Source organism: Ornithorhynchus anatinus, chromosome 2, assembly GCF_004115215.2.
Source record: "Ornithorhynchus anatinus isolate Pmale09 chromosome 2, mOrnAna1.pri.v4, whole genome shotgun sequence".
Taxonomy (NCBI): Eukaryota; Metazoa; Chordata; class Mammalia; order Monotremata; family Ornithorhynchidae; genus Ornithorhynchus; species Ornithorhynchus anatinus.
The window spans coordinates 114,563,628-114,569,522 of NC_041729.1; positions in this window are offsets into that span (position 1 = coordinate 114,563,628).

Here is a 5,895-nt window from a genome sequence, read left to right on the forward strand (position 1 = left end):
AAGGATAATTGTAGTATCTGTTAAGCACTTATCAGTTGCCAAGCACTATACTTAAAAACTGGGGAAGATACAGGATAAACAGGCCAAATTCGGTTTATGGCGCAGTGGATAGAGCATGGGCCTCGGAGTCAGAACATCATGGTTTCTAATTATGGCTCCACTATTTGTCTGCTGTGGGACCCTGGGCAAGTCACTTAATTTCTCTGTGCCTCAATTCCCTCACCTGTAAAGTGGGGATTGAAACTGTGAGCCCCATGTGGGACAAGGACTGTGCCTAACCTGATTTGCTTGTATCCACTCCAGAGTTTAGGACAATGTCTGGCACACAGTATGTGCTTAACAAATGCCACAATCATTATTATTATTATTAAGTATTAAGGAGAACAGTTATTGAATATTTTACAAATGATGACCCTGAGGCACAGAAAAGTTGTGATTTTCCTAAATTCACACAGCAGGCGTAAGACAGAGTTGGGATTAGAACCCAGATCCTCTGACTCCCGGACTAGGTTCTTTCCATGGCCAGTCTGTTATCTTAATTTTGCCTTAGGAGGGAGATCATGTGGGTCTGGAGATCCTTGCATTTGTTCAAGGGTTAGAAATGTCTTGAGCATAAGCATTGGTCCCCACTCGAGCAGGATCAGGTACAGAGGCATGCTGATTTCCCTTCCCCCTGGTAACTAAGAACTCAGATGGTAGTGGGGATTCCTCCACCCCATCTCAGGTTTTTGATTTGGAAAAAGCTTCCAGCAGAATGTAGTATGTTGGTGAATTTGGGATTGCCATAATGAAGGTTTGGATTGCAAATAGACTTAGTTCAATACAGGTGAACCTTAGTCAGGGAGAGGAGGTTAATTAAGAAAATCACACCATCTTGCTGCATGTCCCAGGCTCCCATCTCCTTTATGACACAGCCCAAAGCCTTCCTCCTCCCAGAAGCCTTCCCTGATTGACTCCATCAATGCCATGCAGCACAATTTTCAGATTTATGCTGTGAACCACATTTCAGAGCCAGGACTCTACCTTCCCTGGTGACTCTTAATGAGTCTCTGGAGGAGGTTTTAGGGGTCTATGTGTGCTCTTGCCCAAAAGGTCACTCATGGCACCTATTGCGGGACCAAAGGATGTTGGACTGATGACTTGGGTAGCAATCAATCACTCAGTGATATTTACTTATTTTACACAGACCACTGTACTAATCACTTGGGAGAGTACAAAACAATGAATTTGGTAGACATGATCCCTGTTCTCAAGGAGCTTGTAGTTTAGATAGCAAGCCAGACACTAAACATGCCCACGTCTCCCCCATCCTAAAAAAACCTGCTCTCGACCCCACTTCCCCTTCCAGTTATCACCCTATCTCCCTACTACCCTTCCTTTCCAAAATCCTAGAACGAGTCATCTAAAATCGCTGCTTAGAGTTCCTTAACTCCCATTCTCTCCTGGGCCCCCTCCGATCTGGCTTCCGTCACCTCCACTCTACCGAGACTGCTCTCTCTAAGGTCACCCATGACCTCCTTCTTGCCAAATCCAATGGCCCCTACTCCATTCTGATCCTCCTTGACCTCTCTGCTGCCTTTGACACTGTTGACCATCCCCTCCTCCTCCATACCTTATCTCACCTTGCCTTCACGGACTCCGTCCTCTCCTGGTTCTCCTCTCACCTCTCTGGCCGGTCATTCTCGGTCTCCTTCGCAGGCTCCTCCTCCCCCTCCCATCCTTTAAGTGTTGGAGTTCCTCAAGGGTCAGTTCTTGGCCCTCTTCTGTTCTCCATTTAAACTCACTCCCTTGGTGAACTCATTCGCTCTCAAGGCTTTGACTACCATCTCTACGCAGATGACACGCAGATCTACATCTCTGCCTCTGTCCTCTCCCCCTCCCTTCAGGCTCGCATCTCCTCCTGTCTCCAGGATGTCTCCACCTGGATGTCGGTCCTCCACCTAAAACTCAACATGAGCAAGACTGAGCTCCTCATCTTCCCTCCCAAGCCCGGTCCTCTCCCAGACTTCCCTATCACCGTGGATGGTACGACCATCCTTCCCGTAATCAGGCCCGCAATCTCGGTGTCATCTTTGACTCATCTCTCTCGTTCACCCCACACATCCTATCCGTTACCAAGACCTGCCGGTCTCACCTTTACAGTATTGCCAAGATCCGCCCTTTCCTCTCCACCCAAACGGCTACCTTACTGCTACAGGCTGTTGTTATATCCCGGCTAGACTACTCTGTCAGCCTTCTTTCTGATCTCCCTTCCTCCTCTCTCTCCCCGCTCCAGTCTATTCTTCACTCCGCTGCCCGGCTCATCTTCCTGCAGAAATGATCTGGGCATGTCACTCCCCTTCTTAAACACCTCCAGTGGTTGCCTATCAACCTCCGCTCAAAACAAAAACTCCTCACTCTAGGCTTCAAGGCTCCCCATCACCTTGCCCCTTCCTACCTCTCCTTCCTTCTCTCTTTCTACTGCCCACCCCGCACGCTCCACTCCTCTGCCGCTCACCTCCTCACCGTCCCTTGGTCTCGCCTATCCCGCCGTCGACCTCTGGGCCATATCCTCCCACGGTCCTGGAATGCCCTCCCTCCTCACCTCCGACAATCTAATTCTCTTCCCCTCTTCAAATCCCTACTTAAAACTCACCTCCTCCAAGAGGCCTTCCCAGACTGAGCTTCCCCCTTTTTCCGTCTGCTCCCTCTACCCCCCCTTCACCTCTCTGTAGCTAAACCCTCTTCTCCCCCCTTTCCCTCTCGTTCTCACCCTCTCCCATCCCACCCCCTCAGCACTATACTCGTCCGCTCAACTGTATATATCTTTATCACCCTATTTATTTTGTTTATTTTGTTTAATGAGATGTACATCACCCTGATTCTATTTAGTTGCCATTGTTTTTATGAGATGTTCTTCCCCTTTATTCTTTTTATTGCCACTGTTCTTGTCTGTCTGTCTCCCCCGATTAGACTGTAAGCCCGTCAAAGGGCAGGGACTGTCTCTATCTGTTGCCAACTTGTTCATTCCAAGCGCTTAATATAGTGCTCTGCACATAGTAAGTGCTCAATAAATACTATTGAATGAATGAATACTGTGAATTACAGACAGAGGAAATGGCAGAGTATAATATATAAATTCTGTAGGCCTGGGGGTGGGGTGAATATCAAGCCATTAAAGGGTACAGCTCCAACATAGGTGATCAGAAAGCAGAGTGAGTAGGAGAAATGATGGTAAAATAAGTGAAAGGAAATGGTTCTATTACAAAGTTAGCTGAAGGGTGAGTTGATATACAACTTAAAAAGGGAGGTACCAGGGTCTATTTTTTAAGGATCAGTAAACCCCATGGAGAAGTGTCCTACAGGTAATCCAGTGTGCTGGGCCACCCCACTAAGTGAAGTCCACAAAGCGGTGTAGCAAAGAAAAGTGCAGCAAAGCTGAGTGATAGAAAATATTCCTCTATCTGAAGTAGAGTAAAAAGAAGAGGAGATTTTGAAATGGAATTGTCATCTAGCTTGGTCTCTCCAGGATAGAGGAGGACATAGTCCCACTCTTTCTTAATCCCAAAGCAACTTTTCAGCTAAAACTCTGGTCATTATCATCAAGAATTTATTAATCATGTTCTTGGGAAAATGCCATGTATTTGGTCCAGTGCCAAACCAACCCTCTACCTATTATGGCAAGCAATATGCCAAACCAGGCATATAGAAAATCAAAATGATATTATAAAAACATGAATATATATACAATGATTGCAAGGTTTGTGCTCACTGTTTGTGAAAGTCAAGTCCTGTTCCTTCAGATAGAAAGAAAACAAAAGCTTTGCAAAGTACATCTAATGCAATATTTCATGAATAACCATAAATACTGAAATGTTTAGGTGAGTTTAGAGCAATGGAAAGTTAAAATAAATAGAGTATAAATCTGTGAAATTATTCAATAGATTAAAAATGGGCTCAGATTGCTAGCACAGTTCATTTGGACATTTTCTTCATGGATTTTATATTTATATTTTAAAGTGGGAAGGTCATTGAGACACTTTTCCTGAGAGTCCCAGAAAAGCTATATATGCACATATTAATTTGGAGGGGTAGTATTGTCATGCAGATGGCTCCTTGGTCTGCCAGTCTGAGGAAGTGGCTTTCTGCTACTAATTAACTAGCGAATGTCTGTGCCAATTGCTTTGATATGTTTGAAATCTTCTGTTCTCATAGGTTTTGATGAGCTGTTTATTCAGAAATGATACCTGAGTATTCAGTTGGCTGGAGAACAACATTTTGGAAAGGGCACGAACGGAACAAAATTGACAAGGATTAGCCTACATCCATCGGGGAGATTATCATAAAGTATTAACAATATTCAAACAGTGCTCTTTAGACCACCATTGATTGAAGGGTAAAGTCTATGATTGTAGTCAGCAAATATTTTCTGGCAGCAACTCAATAGAACTCCTGTTCACAGATCTGTAGTGAACTGCAACACTAACTCTTACTGGAGTAAGCTAAGGTCCCAAATTTGTAACCAAGTATTTAAGAGTCAGGGTTACCATGACCCTTAGTCAACCTATTAAAAGATTAGCAGTGAATTGAAAGCTGACACACAAAGTAAATTAGAACATCAAACAATACTAGAATAATAAATTCTAAATAATGTGTCAAATTATGTTCAGTATACAAAAGGCAAGATATGTAAATTAAGCTCAGAACATCGTTTACCACTTAACATATGATTCATAAATTTCTTTCAATTTTTGGACTGATTCAAATTTAGCTTAGTTTCCAAGCCAGGTAGAAATACAGCTTCATTCTTGATTTACAAATCTATACAAAGTTTTGGGGGTATTTTGCCTTTTCTTTTTTTTTTTAGAAAAAGGCTATGGCAACATAGCTAGGATAGAGAAATCAAAAATGGATAGAATCGGGTTTAGTTAGACATAGCTTTGGTTTATTTTGCTTGGATCACCTAGGCACTTTTCAATTATCAAAACAGCCTCCACATTCAGGTAGTTGCCTGTTCACTGTATTTGGAGAAGTTCTCTCTCTTATGGCTTTAGCATACTTCACTGACTACCACAAACCTCGTTATAATGAATCAGAAGGGATTGATTTAAGAATTTTGTTGTATGAGAGGTCTATAGAGAGAGGATTTATAAGCACATCTGTAACTAAAACCTTGTTATTAAGACAATTTATTCCAATGGAAGGTAAGAGAGCCTGGCTTTCTGAGCACCTCTCTAAAATAGAGAGGGGTTATAGAAAAATGATAAACATTTAGACTGGTTCTGCCCATCTTACTATTCTGAGAAAGGAGTGGAATTCCTTGCCTCTTCCCTTTGGACAGATTTCCTCTCTCCTATTCCGAGCTCCTTCATCTTGGCACTTTTCTTGCTAATCTTTCCAAAACAAAATCCATTCTCCCCCGTTTACTGGTTGGCTTAATTCAAGATTATTATTCTTGCCGATTTTCCAAATATTCATTCAGTCATATTTACTCAGGGCTTACTATGTGCTGAGCACCTGTATTGAGAAGCACAGGGGCCTAGTGGAAAGAGGGCAGAGCTGGGATTCAGGGGATTTGGATTCTAATTAATGGCAAATGAGGGTAAAGGAGATGTAAGTGGTGAGTTGACCTGACCTCAAAGGGTTGGGTTCAAGGTATCTTTAAGAATCATCGGACATCATGGAAGGGAGATACCGCAAGTTATCCAGTATTCTGGGTCACCCCAGTAAAGGAAGTCCACCAAGCTATATAGCACTTGCAGATGATTCTTAAATCTACATCTCCAACCTTGATCTCTCTCTCTCTGTGCAGCCTCATATTTCCTCCTGCCTTCAAGACATCTCTACTTGGATGTCCTCCCCTCACCTCAAGCTTAATATCTCTAAAACAGAGCTCTTATCTTTCCAGACAAACCC